This window comes from Pinus tabuliformis, chromosome 2_1 (assembly GCF_031772625.1).
Source record: "Pinus tabuliformis cultivar Carrire ecotype Pingquan chromosome 2_1, CPIR1, whole genome shotgun sequence".
NCBI classification, from domain to species: domain Eukaryota; kingdom Viridiplantae; phylum Streptophyta; class Pinopsida; order Pinales; family Pinaceae; genus Pinus; species Pinus tabuliformis.
Genome location: NC_142299.1, coordinates 290440886 through 290461396, shown reverse-complemented (window position 1 = coordinate 290461396; position 20511 = coordinate 290440886). Strand labels below are relative to the sequence as shown.

General features: G+C 36.6%; 1 pseudogene; it reads left to right on the top strand.

The window, feature by feature from the left end:
- The first annotated feature begins 18857 nt into the window (after positions 1–18857).
- On the top strand, positions 18858–19544 carry LOC149199931 (putative enoyl-CoA hydratase 2, mitochondrial pseudogene; annotated as a pseudogene).
- Positions 19545–20511: the final 967 nt, after the last annotated feature.

Below are 20511 nucleotides of genomic sequence, written 5' to 3'. Positions count from 1 at the left end.
ATTGAAGACTATACCATTTCAGCAGTTTGCAGCGGGAACCAATTCATAACAATAACAATAAAGATCCACACTTTGTTAGCATGACAAATAAGTAGATCAAATTCCTTTGTTTACATACTTCATGATCCAACATCATCAACAACCACATTCAACAATGTAAACTTTGAAACTGGAACTGATATTGTTACCCGTTTCGTAGAGATAGCAAAAAAATGACCTGATTTTGAAAAGGGGTGATGCAGAACAGACATGTTTTTTTAGAGCATAGTTTTTGGAACTTTAATTTTTTTCATGTGCATTACATTTTAGAATGGTAGTGATTTTCATGCTGATTTAAAAAAGTGAGTATTCTGCATCACACCGTTTTTTTAAAAGACCTATTTTTGACTTTAAATTTTCTAGTGTATGAAATGTAAATAATTATTTTCTAAATTTGATAGTTTTTGAAGTGGTTGTTTTCTTCATATTTTCTTGTTTTCTATTTTAATTTTAATTTTTTTTGTAGTGGGGTTTTTATTGTTTTGCATTTTTAAATTAGAAAGTCGATAGTTTGAATTTTACATAATCTACATATTTATACATCCTTAATTAATTTTTCAATCCACATGAAATAATTGTTTCTAAAAAACAATATTTTTTAACAATGGACATAAAAATAACCATTTTCAACATAAAAATAACCATTTTAACATAAAAATAACAAAAAAACTACATGTTTTGATAATTTTGCTAGAATTAACATGTCAAAATCACAATTTTTATACAAAAATTTTAACTAAAAATGGTCAAATAATAGTTTTTTTAATGAATTTCATGTCAAAAAAATAACAATAATCATTTTTTTTCAAAAAATAATAATTAACTTAAAAATCAATGCGAAAATCACAAATTACAAATATTGAACACATAACAACTTTAATTGATTGATTATTCTTTTCATAAAATGTCAGAGTCAAAACATTGCAAAACTTGATTTCCAAGAATAACTTAAATTTAATCAACAATGTCACGTAATCCAAACTCTTTGTCCTCTAGAGTTTCATCATTGTCTTCTTCCATAATATTTTCTGCTTCATTTTGCGCATTTTCCTCTTCTAATGGGTCTTTGATGTCTGCGAATCTCCCAATGTATGTCTTTCCAAACATACCATGTAATGGTGGTTGGGGTTCCTTTGCCTTTTTTGCCACATGTGATTCACTAAAGTCCCCTTTCTTCAACCCAATTTCTTGCATTGCATTTGGAAGAAATTGAAGAGCATTAATTCTTTGCTGAATGAAATTGCATTGTAATGGATCTTTCTCAATTGCAATGCAATTTCTTCCTTTTTGAAGGCAGCATGCTAGTGTTGTACCTAATTATCAAGCACAAAAAAAATGAAGTAAATTAGTACAGTGACATATTAATTAAAAAAAGAACATATTGAAATTCAATTCCATATAGCAAAACCTACCTGAGCTAGAAAATAAATCCAGAACCCAGTCTCCTTCATTTGAACATATGTCTATAAGATAGTTAATCAATAATTGTGGTTTTTGATAAATGTTAACTATCTCTCCTTTCGTTTCTTTGTCTTCATATGTTAGTTTTCTCACAACAGCATCATAAGTCAGTATTTGGCTATGACTCTTTCCATCCACCTGATTAAAAATCATAGTCATATGGCTATCATCTTTTGCCCAACTATCAATATGAATGAACTCACAGTCATTTATAAATTGTTGATCTTCATTGTTAAGAAGATTTGACTTTTGCCTGTAACATGAAATAGTAAAAGTTCAGTTAACTTGTACATAAATGAATTTTTCAACATTAATCAAATATACCTATTAAATGTCTTACCATGTAAGCTGTATCCTTGAATTTGTTTTCCCCTTGAAGCTTGACAATATCATTGCCAATTGTGTGTCTGAATGAAATGTCACAAATCTCCATAATGGTGATGACGTCACTTCTACAAATCCCGCAACCACTTTATTAAAAGCTTGATAAGTATAAGGGTCACTATCATAGTAAATGTTTGGAATATTGAAACCATGGGGAATATCTGCAATAACTAGGGCATAATCCCTTTTTGGTATGAGTTTAGCAATGTCTTCACAGTCGCCTTGTATTACTTGATATTGAATAGTGTCTAGCCCATTCCAAATGAAATGATTAAGATTTGGATCAAGTTCAACATTCTTAATACGTTGCTTCCTCAGTCTTTCAATCTTTATTTTTTCAATAAAAGTCTTGAAACTGTCTGGTGCTCCATTATCTTCCTTCCTCATCTTTTATCAAATAAACAAATATATGTGTAAGTTTTAAATTAAAAATAGTACACAGATGAATAAAACTGAATGTATAAATCAAGATACCTTTTTAAATGCAAGATAAAAAGCTTTTAATGTTGATGTAGAACTTGAATTTGGATAGTTGCGTACAACATCATCCCAACTATCTTCATTCAACAATCTAACCATTTGTTCCTGAATTTTCATGTAAACTTTGTGACTGCATAGATAAAGTAACAAAAAGTTAATATAATGATATGTATAACAAATAGTACCAAGAACAACATGTTTTATTTAAAAGATAACTATAATCCTAGAAATAAATAAAAATAATTCAACAAACTTACTTTTGAAATTCTTCAGACATTTCTTCCAATGATAATTCCCCAGACCTCACACGAGATAATATTGTTTTGACAATTTTTTCATCTTTCACTCCTTGCATCGCCCTCCAAGGCGTGATGGTCATATCGTCTGGAAGTTGCTTCAGTTCAGGAGCAGATTTACTGTTGCTACATATCAATGGCTTAGATTTTTTGACCCTCTGGTTTTTAATGCCAATGTCTTCCCACATGGTAAAAATCTCATCAATCAACTTCCAAACATCTCCAGTTCTAAATGCCAATTGGAAAATGTTATCAACACCTCTGAATAAATCACTATGTCTGTTGTCTTTTCCACCTTTTGAATTGGTTTTCTCTTCAATTTGATAGCCTATTTCCATACAACATTCCTTTCGGAAATCTGCAGTAACATGTATCCTATCCCCACCACATTTTTCTTGAAATTCACTATGAATAAATCTAAGCTGTGAACATGCAGATGATGTGGCTTTCTGACTTGATATTGGCATTGTCCTTCACTTGCCTTATAGGTTTGTCTGACATTTAGCTGAAATGTACGACCACCATCAATTAAGTTTCTTTTTGTCAAGTTCTGTCGAATGGCATTTTGTTTTGTTTTGATAATGCCATCATCTAAATCAGCTCCTGGTGTAATGATTTCTCTACTTTCTTTTGAAGTTTCACTAGGTTCTTGACTGCTAGTAATGACTACTTCAAGATCTTCAACTCTACTTTTCTTCGTCATAACATTCTCAACAGATTTATTCTTGGGCATTGTTACTTTTGGTCTTTTACGACTTTTCTCAGTTCCAATGTCATCTTCAGTAATGGCAACATATGCTTCACTGTCAATTTCAACTTCATCGTCCTCAAAAGTAACTTGTTTACCCTTGCTAGATTTATCCACCAGAGACCTTTCTTTCTGATTCTTTGGATGTAGTTTTGTAGCATCATCAATTACTACATTTTCCATGTTTTCCATATCTTCTTCTGACACAAAGTAAAAATGGCTGACAACTTTCATGATATCATGCTATATGAAATGAATGCCTCCCAACCTAATTGAACAACTTTCAACAAAATTCTGCCAAACAAAATATCATATGTCAATAAAAACAAAATTAAAAAAATATAGAGAGACACTTTCAAGAATGCAAAATAAAAATACAAATAACAATACTTACGATGTTTTGTGTCATCTCGTTTACGATTTGTTTACACAACTTTGTAGATACCTCTATCGTGTCATATAATGAATATGATAGTCGGTATTTAATCCTTTCATGTGACTTGGGAGCTTTTGTAAGTACGTAAACAACTTCAGTGTTCGGTACCGAACACATATCTATGACTCTTCCCATCACCTCCAAATTTTCATTATTATGGGGTGTATCAATATATAGATATATATTCACATTTGTGCTCTCTCTTTCTTTCACATACCAGGCCCTTGATGAAAATTTAAGCTCTTTTGAAGTTTTCCAGTCTGAAATTATCTTCTTATCACTTAAGGCACTTGAATGATTTGTAGCCATGAGCTCAGGTGGAGTTCGTTCACCAATGTTTTTCGAAGGTGCACCTCTAAGAGTCTTTGGTTCAGAAATATTCACAGAAATTTTCCTTGATGCCATTTTCCTAAAAAATAAAAACACATAAATTAGTAAATAAAAAAAGCATATCAACTTAAATTAACAACGAAAATATACCATAAATTTGTTATTTGTATAATCAAAATGGCCCAGCCACCTCTAACGGGTGGGCGGGCGGGTCGATGGGCAGGCGGGAGCTCGGGTCAGGGACGACGAAGCTAAGTGGACTGGTGGGCAAGTGAGGGCGAGCTGCCTACCCCCTACCCATGCGCCCCCCACAACCCCCCTAACTCCCCCCGTACCCCCCGGCCCCCCCACCTAACTCCTCTACACACCCCCACAACTCCCCCCCCCCCTGGCGCCCCCCCTAACTCCCCTACCCCCCCCCACCTAACTCCCCTACACAACCCCCGGCCCCCCCTTAACCCCCCCTCGGCCCCTCTAACCCCTACCCCGTGCCCCCTCTTAACCGCCCCCCCCCCTTCCCTACCCCGTGCCCCGCTTAACCCCCCCGACCCAACCCCTACCCCCTTAACCCCTCCCCACCCCCACCCCCTAACCACTACCCCCTTAAACCCCCCCCCAACCCCCTACCCCCACCCATGGCCTCCCCTAACCCCTACCCCCTTAACCCCCCCCCGCCCCCCCCCCCCCCACAAACCCCCTACCCCCCCAACCCCTACCCCCACCCGTGCCCCCCCCTAACCCCTACCCCCTTAACCCCCTACCCCCCCAACCCCTACCCCCACCCGTGCCCGCCCCTAACCCCTACCTCCTTAACCCCCTACCCCCACCTGTGCCCCCCCCAAACCCCCCCCCACCCCCCTAACCCCCACCCGTGCCCCCCCCTACACCCCCCCTAACCCCCCCTGTGCCCCACCCATGCCCCCCCTACCCCCCCACCCACCCACTAACCCCTACCCGTGCCCCCGCCCCTACCCCTCCCCTCCCCCCCGGCCCACGGCCCCCCCACCCCACTCCCCGACCCCCCCGCCCTCTCCCCGCCACTCCCCATCTCCCTCGGCGCGACCCTCCGCCCTGCCCGACCGGTGGCGGTCGATTCCCAGAATCGACCGCCCGCTGGTCGGGCGGGGTGGAGGGCCGCGCGGGTGGCACTGGCCTTGGTCGCACCACCCGCGCGGCCCTCCGCCCCGCCCGACTGGCGAGCCGTCGATTCCCGGAATCGACCGCCGCCGGTCGGGCAGGTCGGAGGGCCGCACCAAGGGAGATGGGGAGCGGCGGGGAGAGGGCGGGGGGGCCGGGGAGTGGGGAGGGGGGGGAGGGGAGGGGAGGGGGGGGGCGCGGGTAGGGGTTAGTGGGTGGGGGGGGGTAGGGGTTAGGGGGGGGGGGGGGGGCACGGGTAGGGGTTAGTGGGTGGGGGGGCACGGGTAGGGGTTAGGGGGTGGGGGGGTGAGGGGGTGGGAGGGTTAGGGGAGTTAGGCGGGGTTAGGGGTGAGGGGCCGTGCAGTGTGTAGGGGAGTTAGGTTAGGGCGGTTTAGGGGGTGGCGGGGTGCGGGCGGGCCGGGGGTAGGGGTTAGGGGGTAAGGTGAGGGGGGCGGGGGGACCCACGAGGGGTGGGGGGCCGTTGGCCGGGGGGGGGGGGGGGTTAGGGGGGAGGGGGAGAGGGAGGGGGGTTGGGGGGGTAGGCGGATGGAACCACGGGGCGGGGGGATGGGGTGTTAGGGGGGTGTGGGCCGGGGATTGGGTTGGGCGGGGCACGTGGGAGTTAGGGGGTGGGGGAGGTGAGGGAGGGGAGTTGAGGATGGGGGGCGCATGGGTTGGGTAGGAAGGTGAAGAGGGCATGGGTGAGGGGGAGAGGTCGGTAATGGGTTGGGGGGAGGTTGAGAGGTGAGGGGGGAGGGTGCATGGGTTGAGGGAGGGTGGCGTGGGACATGGGGGGCACGATGACGGCCTACCCACGGTTATTGGGCGATTGAGTTTGATCGGGTCCACCATGCTCAAAAAAATTATTAATAGAAAAAAAAAATCTTCTTCATTAAATTAATTTAATATGAAAATTTTGAAGGAAAAAAATTAAACTTACCTTTCAATTGCGAGAATTCTTTGTTCAATATGTTGTTGATAACAATGCAGCTGCTCCACAAATTCACGAGTCTTTCAACGAACCTCAGAAAACCCGGATGTGACGTGAGTAATAGTGATAATGAAATTTAATATATAAGTGAAATTACAAAGATGTTTTTCCATACGATTAATGTGGGATAATTTGTTTTAAAATATTATAAAGCGAATATTGTAGAATTGTTTTACAGTGGATTGAATGTGGGATTAATTTGTTTTAGAATGTATTATAAAAATTTAAAAAGAATTCAGTTGTTAGTAAATATTATATACTTTAACTATTACAATAATTAATGTACAAGTTATAGTTTACAATTTTAATTTTAGTGATTTATTTCATAAAAAAATTTAGTTTGCATTTTTCAATAAATTGTAGAATAAATTAATGAAGGTAAATAAATCTAACAAATTTTTGGAGGGAAATTATTTCGCGAAAATTTTTGGAGGGAAATATTTTCGCGAAACTTTTTGGAGGGAATATTTCATTCTTTAAGCTATATAATATCCTTAGGAGACTCCATTTGTATCATTCAACATCTCCTATTTCAAAGGGATGGATTGTTCTGATAGTGAAGTTTCGATTTATACACCATCAACATCTTCATCGCGTAACAATTCTATTCATATTGATGAATATAGCGGGAATTCTTCCACTATGAATAGAAAGTCAATTCTTCCACTTAGTCCCCATTCTAAAGACTATGAGAGCAGCACCGATGAAAGAGGGGATGGAGAATTTCAAATTAATAAAGAGTCACAGATTCCACTAAGTCCTAATTCTAAGGACTATGAAAGCAGCGGTGATGAAGAGCATGATGGTGAAGTTAAAATGAATGGACAGTCACGATGTCCACTTAGTCCTAATTCTGAGGACTGTGAGAGTAGCAGTTTTGAAAAGCATGATGGTGAAGTTCAAAAGGATGGAGTGTCACAGTGTCCACTTAGTCCTAATTCTGAGGACTATGAGAGCAGCAGTTTTGAAGTGCATGATGGCGAATTTCAAAAGAATGGAGTGTCACGGTGTCCACTTAGTCCTAATTCTGAGGACTATGAGAGCAGCAGTGATGAAGAGCGTGGTGATGAATTTCAAAAAAATGGAGTGTCAAAGTGTCCACTTAGTCCTAATTCTGAGGACTATGAGAGCAACAGGGATGAAGAGCGTGGTGATGAATTTCAAAAGAATGGAGTGTCAAAGTGTCCACTTAGTCCTAATTCTAAGGACTATGAGAGCAGCAGTGATGAAGAGAGTGGTGATGAATTTCAAAAGAATGGAGTGTCAAAGTGTCCACTTAGTCCTAATTCTAAGGACTATGAGAGTAGCAGTGATGAAGAGCGTGGTGACGAATTTCAAAAGAATGGAGTGTCAAAGTGTCCACTTAGTCCTAACTCTAAGGACTATGAGAGCAGCAGTGATGAAGAGCGCGGTGATGAATTTCAAAAGTATTGAGTGTCAAAGTGTCCACTTAGTCCTAATTCGAAGGACTATGAGAGTAGCAGTGATGAAGCGCGGGATGATGAATTTCAAAAGATTGGAGTGTCACAGTGTCCTCTTAGTCCTAATTCTAAGGACTATGAGAGCAGCAATGATGAAGGACATGATCATGCAGTTAGTCCTAATTCTAATGATTATAAAGGTAGCAGTGACAAAGGACAGGATGTAGCATCTTCAATAAGTAAACAGTCTCATTTTCAACGTAGTCCTAATTCTATGGACTATGAGAGTAGCACTGACAATGCACATGACGAAGAATATCCATTAAACATTGAGTCAAATTTTCCATTCAGTCCGAATTCTAAAGACTATGACAGTGGCACTGAAGAAGGGGAAGATGAAGAGTATCCTCTAAGTCAATATCTGAAAAGCAGAGATGATGATAGTGTGGATAACATTCCTCTTAATGATGATGAAAATCCTTATAAAAATGATGATCCAATGATGGAGATGTTGCCCAGAAATATTGTATCGAGGAGTAGGAGCAGACCTTTTCGCATAAATGCAAGCTGTTCTAGTTATACAAGGGGTAGAGCAGAATATCTGACGAGAAGAAGTTCTATCAGTGCTCTCATTTCAAGTGAATGTTGCCAAAAAAATTGCTTGAAACATATGGATTTCACATTTGCATTAGAAAGCAGGAAGAGATATTTGTCAATGAATAAAAGCATGCAAAATTCATATTTAGTTGGATGCATGCAATCTACATTGTCAGGTCATGATTATCATATTAGGAATTTATTATTGTGTAGAAAAGCTTTCAAAATGTTTCATTCGATTGGGAATTTTCATCTCTCGAGAATTCAAGAAAATTTGGAAAAGGATCCCACATTTTATTCAGAAGTACGTCATAAAAGACAGTTTGGGCCATTATCAAACACTGCAATGTCATGGATGAAAGATTTCTTTTCAAAGCATGGAGAGTATATCCCAAATAGAGAGACAATAAATATTCCAGATAATTTTTCAAGACGAGAAATCTACAACTTATACAAAGAATATGCAGAAGGTGTTGAGGGACATGGCCAATTTATTACATATCAATATTTTGTGAAGATATGGAAGAAAGAATTCAATAATGTCCGTATTCCTAAGAAGACAAGGATGGGGATTTGCAGTACATGTGCTTCTCTTAAATAAAAAAGGGACAAATGTGAAGGCTCAGAAAGAGGTAAGCGTTCATAACTTTAACTTTTAAAATTGTATAGTCATCAACTATGAAAACATATTTCTTAATGAATTTCTTTTATGTTGTGTAGATTTAATTGTCAAAGAACTTCAGGAGCATCGCGAACAACAAACAAATGAAAGGAAGAAGTTGTACAAGCATCGAAAGAAGTGTTATGATAATCCGAATAAATATTTGGGTTTGATAATTGATGGTATGGACCAGAAGAAAACACTTTTACCACATTTTGTTCGCACATCCAAAAATTTACAAGAGGAAAATTTTATTCAGTTTCACTTGGTCGGTTGTATGGTCTTCAATGGGAAAATGTTGCCAAGGGTGTACTTCACAGCTCCAAATATTCATAATGATGCAAATCTGACCATAACCATAATTCATGATGTGATTTCTCATTGATCTGGTAATCTTCCTGAAGTTTTGTATCTACAATTGGACAACACTTGCCGTGAAAACAAAAATCAGGTTGTTTTTGGATATCTAAACATGCTTGTTGAATTGAGATTTTTTCAAAAGGTAAAGGTTGGTTTCCTTCTTGTTGGGCACACTCATGACCATATTGATCAGATGTTCAGTTGTTTTTCAGTCACATTGAGGAGGAAGGAAGTTGGGAGCTTGCCATCACTAATTGAATGTATTAAGAAATCATACATGCCAGAGCCTACGTTTGATGTGTTGGAAGAAAATGTTGACATGCGAAGGTTTATTCTGGGATCATATGGTGAGGGGAAATGCATTGAACAACTTAATGACATTAGCTTCCAACATCAATTTCGTATCAAAAAAATTGATGGGAAAACACTAATATGGGGCAAGAAGTTTTCAACTACTACAGAATGGGCACTGTCATCAGGTTTGCAATTTTTGAAGTTCATTCTAGATCGTCCAATATTTGCATCAAAAATATTGTTATTACAATCAGTTGGTGAAGTTCAGAATGCACGCAGACAGAATAGACATATAAATTATTTTGATTGCCTGGAAGAAATTAAAAAATGTATTAGATATACATATGAGTACTTTGACATTGCTGATTCAGTTTGGTGGGAATCATTTTTCAATAATCAAAGTGATATCATTTCAACAACAACAAATGAAGATATACCTTTGAAAAATCCATTTAGTTGGCCACAAAATGTGTCGAATGAACATGAGGAAGTAAACATTGTTGAACAAAAACAAAGTCAAGGTATTATTAATTCTTCACAGGCAATGGAAAGAGAGATGTATATTGGTTCCAGAAGATCTCGTGCACAACGTGAAGCCATGGATGACCTTTACAGGGGTTCAGTACAGGATATTAAGGAGGGTTGCATGATTGCAGTGCTAACAGATGGAGATCCCAATGGCTATCCATTTTGGGTTGCTAAAGTTATAAAGGTCTTTACAGAAAATAAGGATGTTACAGGTGTTGAAGTACATTGGTATGCCACAAATACACACCCATTCAATGGTGTGTATAAGCCAGAGATGGTAGCTGACAAAAAAAATGGCGGAAAAAGAAAAAGAAAGGGTACAAATATAAATCGTCGCCGCACAGACATATTACAATTGGAGGATGTTGACATACTTGTTTATGACTTCAATTTAACAAAGAGAGGAACTCTTCGCTTCAAGACGATAGAGATTCTGAAAAGGTTGTTACCAGAAGGAACAGTGTTGACATGGGAGCCTGCTGAAACCAGTCGTAGATCTAGAAGAAATTTGAAACCTGGAATGTTCGGCATGCATGTGGACTCAGATGGGGCACTAGTTGATGAAAGAGAAGAATATGGAACATCTTCGTCAGCATCCAGTCACTCATCTGAAGATGTGAATTTTGATGGTGTGCAAGAAAATATGAGTGATTTTGAATAATTGCTTAAGACAATTTATATAACTGATGTATGCATCGTATCTTCAAATAAAATTACTGTTTTTCATATGGTGTTAAATGAGAAGTTATGAATCATTTTTATGTTGTTGGATTATATGTCTTAAGTATGATAAATTTTATTGTTTAAATATCTACAATGCAATATCAAATTAGAGATATAATGTATGTTTTATTTAGTATACAAATAAAGAATTTTGAATTCATTTAGTGATGTAATTTTTTCATAATGTCATGGTTTCTTAATTTTATAGTTGAAAACTTTTCAATTTCTTTTGTATCTAGCATGTTATGGTTGAAAACATGTTAAATTTATACTTAGGAAAGAAAAATGATATTCTACCAAAAACATTAATGTGTTTTCTCCTCATAAATAAATTTGTTTGAGACATAAAAATTTGGTTTTATTAGCATTTTTTAAAAATTTCGAAATTTGACCCTAAAAAAAAATCATTGTTCCAGTATCATTACTTTCATTTTGAAGCTATTATTTGCACATAAATTTCATAGTAAATTTCGTATTCACTGCCATTTTTAAAACATGTTCAAAATTTACGCCTAAAAAATAAAAACATTGTTCCAGTATACACACTTTTCGTTTTTAGCACTATTTTTGATGTTTTTTTGGGGTTTTTGGGCCAGAGTTCCCGTTTTGAGTTTATAGTTCCCGTTTCAAAGTTTACATTGTTATTCTTCAGTATACACAACTTATTTACATTGAAGGTAAGTGAAGGTATGTTGTTTTCTAATTTTTAATCATGCAATTCCTTAAATGCTAAAATTATTATTTTGGAAAAATCCCTCATCATATTCATATTCCCTTTCTCATATTGTCAAAACCAAAAACACCTTTAGTTGGGGGGAAGGGACATCCATTCATATTTACATTTCATAAACCATAACACATTTTCATTTCATTCTAGCCAACATATTCTTCCCAATCAACTATTATTGTAGTTTGATTCTGAAAAGATTATGTGTTTTGAAATCATTAATTCATGAGCACATTAAAAGATTGATAGATACTATAAGACTTGAAAATAAATTCTCAATATTCTCATGTATTTTGATGCAACAAAAATAGAAGTATTGTTACACAAGAACCAATACTCAATAAAAAAATAATTAAAAAAAATTCTTTTGGTTGTCACACAAGAACCAACCATAAAAAATATATGTTGCTCAGAATACACTTTGCAAAAAGAGAATAAGTTATCAATGTTATGATCAAGAAAAGTTTGAAGAGAATCAATACAAGCCAAAGCTCATACAGAAGTAAAGCATTTCAAGAATCAATGCAATGGTTGCATGAGGACATGCAACAACTTCAGTTGGGGAGTGTGTTGGGCCTCCAAAAGATCATTCATTATCACCTACATTTCCATCAATTTACCCTCATTCCATAACTTTATAGCCCCATAACCCTACATCAAGCAACCATTTTCATGATTATATGGGTTAATATCATTATTTTCCAAAGTGATTTATTTTATGTATTTTAAGTGAATTTTTGATTAAAAACTAGGAAATTAACATGGTTTCATATATACATATATGTGTTATGAGTTTTGTGACATGTGTAGGCTTATTTGGAGGTTATATAAGGGTCTTACTTGGCCTCCTAAACTCAAATTCGAATTTCAAAAGGATTTGAAGATATTTTGAAGAAGATATGGACCATATTCCAAGGAGAAATATCATGGAGATCTTTATGAGTCATGGGAATTGTATAGGGATAAGTTGAGACAAGTATGGATCTAGTATATATTTAAGGGATCTACATCTATTGAGTAGATATCCCTAATTCATGTATAAATAGGAGGAACATCCTTCAAAGGAAGTTAACAATTATTAGTTATTCATTAGCATTAGATTTATCATTCAACATGAATAATATCATTTCTTTCAATTATGAGTTATGAGTCTTGTGTGATTATTAAGAGGTGGTAGCTGTTCATGTGTGCTCATTGAGGAATGGAAGGATCCCCATCAACCAAAATCTGCATACAACTGTAACATAGTTTTATTTTTGTTATTTCCTTTCCTGCAAGTGTGTTTTTACTTTCATGCAAGTGTGATTTCATTTCGTAGATTTTCATTAAACAGTTTGCTTTCTAAATTATCATAGTTTACTTGCTTTCCAGTTATTTTATATTTTCTTCTTATAGTTGTTCATAGATAAGTTTAATTCAGTTTTCTTTAATTCTAGTTGTAATATGCATTTCCATTCTTTATTTCCATTCTAAACAAACCTCCTACAACAGTCTCATCTAAGGTCTCATCTATTTTGGTTTGCTTATAAGTTTACGAAACCCCCAGTTGAAAAATTAAATGACAGGGATTTAACATACAATTAAGTCGTCCTACAGTAAGACACATGATCGATGGAGGTGGAGTTGATCTTTAAAAGGTCTACACTCGAAAAAAATGTGCAAACATATTTACAAAACCATTGTTGATAGAGAAGTTTTGATGGTGTTTGGCATCTCTTGGCTTGAAAAAAAGGTGAGAGGACTTTATAAAAACATTAGGAAAATTGTTGTCAAGGTGGAGATTGTTAGAATATGACAACAATATATTAAAAGAAAATGTAAATCTAAAATGTTATTTCCCTATGTTGTTGTAGTTATTCTAATAGTTTTATGAACCGTAACATATTTACCAAAAACTATTGTAATAATTCCTACTTCATTCATGATTTTGAGAGATGAGGAGGCTATAAGAGTGTAAGCATGATTGTAATATTTCCCCTACAATAAAATATTTTTCCTTACCTATGAATGTTTCCTTGATAAATCATCTCCTCTCTTGTGTACTATTATTTTTCTATTTGTGCCATTGTTGACAATATTAGTTTTTCCTTGCCTCTCTCCATCCCAAATCCTGGATCATATGATTAATACCTTCTGACTCCTTCCTGGATCTCATAATTGTTTTCTCATTATACTAGTTCTTTCTTTCTATTGTGTTAATTTAATATTTCTTCATCATGCTATAACGACTCGAAACCTCGAATTAACTGTCCTCTTGGTCCATGATATGAGTAACTCAAGAATACTTTCTAGGAGTAAGACCTACATAGTTGTATGGATCAACATTGATCCAAACTTATGGTAGCATACGATAACATACAGTGAATGGCAATAACTCCATTTGGGGTAGCTTGATGGGATTCACCCTTAAGGAAACCAGCTTGCACTAGGACTCCCTATCTATGGAGATGAGAATATTCACTGAGAGAAATTCGAGCCACACAAATATTGGTGACATGAGATTTCCACTGAAAGAAGTACTTTTACTCAACACCGCCACCTAGTTTGTGGTTGTTAGTTTCCATCTCTGGAAACCATCCAAGAAACCCAATGATTTTGTCAACTTATCTATTAAATTGGTTGAAAAAGATGATGGCATACCACCCCCATCATTTATCTTATTCACCACCTCCACCTCATTACCAAAATTTTTAGTCACCTTAGTCGAGAGGCTATCTGCAACACCCTTGTTTGGCCCAATTGATGAGCAATTGCGATTACTCTCCACCTCAATGGGGGATCTGTTCATAAAGTAATCCTTTAATCTAGTGAGGGTACTAGCCTCAATATCCTCTTCCTCAATGGGGGACCTGTTTGCCTCCCTCTCTCCATCACTCACCTTAGCCTTACTAGAGCTACCCAAAATTTGTTCTTAGACCTCAACAACCATATTCTTTCACTAATCTTGGGTTTCGATTGGTTCCACTTTTTTATACCTCTTAAACCATCTTCTTCCACTAATATTTGGATACAGATGGGTCCATTGTTTGAGCCACAACTAGGACACAGGTGTCCAACAAGTACAAAAACAAAATATCCCACATTTAGCTTTATTTTTCCTTCAAGTGACTTAGAATGGAAATCTCCACCTTTTATTTTATTGTTTATCCATGACGTTTATTTATTTCACTTGAAATTATCGTTTATCCATGACACTTATTTATTGTGCTCGATCCTAGGGTTCAGATTGTAACATCCATCTTGTTTACAACGCATGAATTTAACTTGACTGTGGACTCCAGAAATATTTCAAAATTAGATATAGGAGCGAGGTTACTTGTTTGTCCTTGCTTCTATCTATAAAAATTTGAAACATTTTTGAAATACATAGTCGAGATAAGGATCAAAACATTATCAAAATATATAAGGATTCCAATTCACAATGCATGTAATGTCCATCCCATTCATATAATTTTATTGTGTATGTAGAGAAAGCTTGTAGATTCACAAGCTAATGCAATTTGCTAAAGCAAGAGATAAGAATATACTTCTACTCTTTACAACGGAAGCCCATAAAAATCAAGCAACAATAATCAATAGAGGAAGAGAATCAAAGGTACATAACATAATAAATATCCGGGGAAAGCCACAACTCAAAACCTCACTATCTATTTTGTATTAATCCGGAAAATCAAGATGAAATTACAATGCTTTTTCTCTCTAAAACAATCCTGGCACTCAGCAAATTCAATCTCCAACTCATAAGCAAGCTCAAGGCCAAATATTATATAATTCACAATCTTTCCAAGTATCTATTCCAATGTGTAATTCATATGAAGGATAGCTTGTATTTAAAGGGAAATAAAGCCTCTAAAAATAGTGCAATCCCTCAAGGATCAGTTCCTGAATGCATGCACTATTAGTGCAACTCAGAAAAATCTAAAACAAATAGTACACTATCGTTGCACTCTAGTCTCAACCGGGTCTATCTCAGAATCGACATGCATGAGTTCCTGATGAGTAAATATTCAGTTAACTAGAGTAGCACTGGTGGAGTTCATTAGTGTCACCAATGACTGTTAACTCTCAATCAGTTTGAGAACTAATTTAACTTAACTGACTCATGAAACTGAGTCTTCTATTTTACAACTCACAATTAACTCACATTAGACTCATACAAAGTAGGGAGAACATATACATGACTTCTAAAAGACTTCCAACTCGAATTTCCTAAGTTAAGTAAGTTTGATAAACTTAATTTAACTATTTTAAATTTCTATGAGAATAGAATTCGAATTTAATTCACAGTTTAATTCAAGGACAATTAAACTGGAATTTCTTGTTGCCATTTCTCAACACTCCCTCTCAACAAGAAAGGGATTATCAACTACCCCGATCCTGTCTCTGTGAAACTCAAATTTACATCTTGACAATGCCTTTGTCAAGATGTCAGCATCTTTCTCCTCTGTGGGAATGTAATCTAACAACATGATCCACCTCAATACAAAATATTTGAGATGATGATACCAGATATCAATATGCTTGGATTGATCATGAAAGACTAGATTTTCAGAGAGTGATACAACTATGATTATCACAATAAATCACTATCGGATCCATATGTTGACCAAACAAACCAACAGGATCTTCGTCATCCAGATAGACTCACATGCTACTTGACTTGCAGCAATGTACTCTACCTATGTGGAACTGAATGCAACCGATCTCCGTTTCCTGTTGTACCAAGAAACTATCGTTGACCCAATACTAAAGATCCCTCCTGATGTTCTCTTCTTGTCGGATGGACTCCCTACCCAATCTGCATCGGTGAATCCTTGAAGCTTCACCCCCTTTGTCCGTCTGTACCATAACCCAAACTGAGTAATTCCTCTATGTAATATCCCTCCCCTTAATAATAAATAATAAATAATAAAAAATAAATAATAATATAATAATAAATAAATAAATAATACAAAATAAATAATAATAATATAATCATAAATAATAAATCTCTTAATAATAAATAATAAAAATAAATCATAAATGTTAATAATAAATGATATTTAAAAATATACAAGAAAATAAATAAAAATAATAAAAATAAAAATAGTAATAACTATACTAAAGCTCTAAATAAGAATAAATAGAAATAAAACAAAGAAAACAATAAAAAAATCGGTAAAGCTATCAAAAAAATAAAATAAAACAAGAAAGCTAAAAATCAAAAGAAAAGTAAAGAAATAAAACAAGAAAGCTAAAAATCAAAGTTGCATGTAGACACATGGAATGTGTGCATGTGGTTCCCATCCAATGTTTGCTCTATTTAGATGGTGAGGAGAATGGGAGGCATTCCATCTTTCCGAGATTATATCTTTCATTCTCTTGGGAGAATGGTGTTCTAAGACATAGGAGTCACTGGCAGTAGTACGTTGATTGAGGGCTTGGGGGTGGCCAGTTGTAGCAAATCCTTGCACAATTGAGCCTACGGTTGGGTGGAGAGTTGTCCCCAAAACCTTGTTGCGGTAAGCATACTTCAATTACAGGTAATATAGGTAAGTGCTGATTTGATTGAATATGATATTAATTAGAAAATTAACTACATATTTATTTTGGGCTGTTACATGTGGTATCAGAGCATAAGTTCAACTCTTAGGGCCTATGGGCATCTTAGAAAAAAAAATAATTTTTGTTTTGTTGGGATTTTAACTCGACTTGTTTTGAAGGTACCACAGGATGGCCGCATGTTCTACAAACCCTCGCTATACGCGTAAATTTTTTATTCAGTGCATACTAGCTGCATAGTTATATTTTGATGGTGTTCATTTTTAAAGTTATCCCTATGAATAATTTCCAATACTAAAGATCTTTGTTTTCATTTGCCGGAATTGTATCCAAAGGATTTAGCATCTGGAATGTTTTTAATTAAATGTCAGTACAGGGAAATATAAGTTAGGTCTTTAAAGTGACTTTCCAGGATAGAGATTTGGTCTTTAAGGTGGTTTGTTTTGGTCAAATAATAATCAATATTCAATTTTTGTTTTTTCGAAAATGCACAGTTTGTTCTAGCTTTCTTAATCTGTGAGATGGAAATGAAATTGAATTTCGAGCTCTATTATGTCTAATTTAAATGAGGTGTCTTATTTTGGCTAATTATTTGATTCCCCTGCCGCCCCACTTAAGGGTTTCAAGCAATTGCATCGCTTCGATGAATGGTGGTGATTTAACCAGTTATGAGATTCATCGAAATTGAGGTTTTGAAAAAAATAAAAATAAAATTGGATTACTAGTTGCGAATTAGATCTCCTTCGCATCAAAATTTACAGGCGAGAGTTCGAACCACGGCAAAATCAGTGGGGAACTTGAAGCATGCGTTCTCTTTCTATTTTGACACGATCTGTTGCACAAGGTCCCATGGTGTTGGCTTGAGAATTGATTAACGAGTGCTTGCGGGATCCAGGTTTCATTTTTTTTTTTTTTCCTGTATGCTTTTTGGGTCTCCTCCTTTGAGATCGCTGTCTTTGTAACGCTTTCATTCTTTCTGTGTGCTTTTTGGATCTCCCCTTTTGAGATCGTTGTCTAATTGGAATGTTATTAAAATAAAAGTGGCATATTCCTTATTGAGAATTTCTTTCCATGTTAAACCTTAATATTGCTATCTATGGCCATCCACAATGTTGGATTCTGTCTGTAAGTGCATTTTCATGTTCTGCGGCCTAACAGGGTTTGGACTCATGTCTACCGGATGGTAAAAACATTCGGAAAAGCTGTTTCAGTTCTCTCTACCACCTATTACATTAGTGAGCATTATGTTTCTGTTTCTCAAGAATACACGTTTAGCAAAGCATGATGTGCATGTCAATGATGATGCCTTTAGGAGATGATGTGTAATTTTGTGCCGGATAATCATGGAGTAAAGTTTGAGCCATGATATTTGCCAGATCAAAATCAAAATCAATCGTGTTTAGACAATTTTAAGGTGATTATGAGCTATTGTGATCTGTGTTATACCGAATCAAACTATTCCCTGAGCAGTATTTGCGGCACAAGCTTTCTCACATTTAGTAAATCAAGACTTGACCGTTAAACTCAACAATTAATATGTTAGCTTTGGGTGATTGACGATCTGCATGATGGCAGTTTTATTTTTTCTCGGGTGAATTCTTGTTGGTGATTCATCCAGACATAATTTTGTGCCACGCACAGTGTGTTACAAACGGATCTGTTTGGCTCTGAAGAACATGAATCGTGTATTGCAGCTCGCTAAAATGCGTTAGGGTGATGAGAACATCTTCATCCGCGGAGCAGCACGATTAGCTGTGTCTGACATTCACGTATCCTCAAGTTTCGCAGCACCGTCTATACTGGAGCGAAGATGGGGAAATCATGATGATGCTTCAGTTCGTCGAATTCACGCATCAGCAAGGACTTCGTTGTTCCCGGAAAAATACCAGATTGGGGGCCAATTAAGACGATGTCTCATTGTCGACACCTGTGTAGAGCCCGTTAAAGTGAAAAGGTTATCCAACTCTGATTCTGGGATCATTGAGGTGACTTTAGATAGGCCTGGGGCCATGAATGCTATAGGGAATGATACTATTAATTTTTTGCAACGTATCATCGAAACACTAAATGAAGACTCTTCCGCTCATGTAGTTATATTGTGCAGCTCTTTACCTAAAGTATTTTGTGCATGCGCTGATCTGAAGGAACACCGACGGATAAATGTTTCTAAAGTCGAAAACTTTGTCAGCTCTTTGCGATCAACTTTCTCATTTTTAGAGGCACTTTTTGTACCTACAATTGCTGCGATTAAGGGAGCAGCGCTAGGTGGTGGGTTGGAGTTGGCTCTTTCTTGTGACCTATGTGTCTGTGGGGATGCGACAACCTTTGGAATGCCAGAGACAGGACTTGCTGGGAAATTTATGTCTTATCCGGGCGATTCTAATGGCTAAATGTATTGTAATTTAAGGGATTCGATATGGTGTTGCCTTCGCGGGTGCACTTGCAGGCAATAGAATTAATAAAATGATTTTATTTTGGTGTTGGGGAGGAATAACCTTCCCAGTCATCCGATCCGGTTCTGGGTCGGGTGGTAGTGTCTCTTCTTATTATGGTGTGGAATATTTCTTTGATGGTTTGATTTCTTAAATTTCCTGGGAGTAATTATTTAATAGCCATAAAAATCTCAAGATACATTCAATAAATTTGTTTAACAATTTATTTTGTTAAAAGCAGTCCACTTAATTCTTCTAACATAAGTTATGATCGCTTAAACAGATACTTAAATATTTCACTCTACAGTCCAAAATTTCAATTTATCTTTATTATGAATCTGTATTGGTGTGACATATAATGATGAATAAATTTTCTTTCAAAATTTAAGTACCTTTTTAACACAATAATGCCACCAATATTCTTAAGCTTTAATTATACATCGAGACCATTCTCTAAGATTTATTCTGACATCATTATTACCCTCTAACTTATGGTTTAAGTATTGTGATTATTGATAATTTATGATAAAATATATCTTATTAAATTCATAAATTCTGATAATAACTTATTAACTTTGTTATTATTAGACTCTGATAATAATTCTTATGGAGTATGTTGATTCTTATTTTATGGGATGAATCTTGATATTGAGTTACAATAGTATTTCTCATACAAGGTCTCTATATCAATCATTTATTTTACAGTTCATCAACTTTCTTTTCATTAAATTTTGATAACTGATTGATATACTTGTTAAACAAGCTACAACCAACTTATTTCTTTAAAATCATTACAAAGGTCAGATATTAAATTATGGAAGTGAAACATGTTTGGCTGGTATAAGTTGGTGCACTTATTAGTTCCTCATTGGTTTCCTCATGCATCATTATAGACAGCAGATTCTTTGGTTCTCTGCTCTCATTA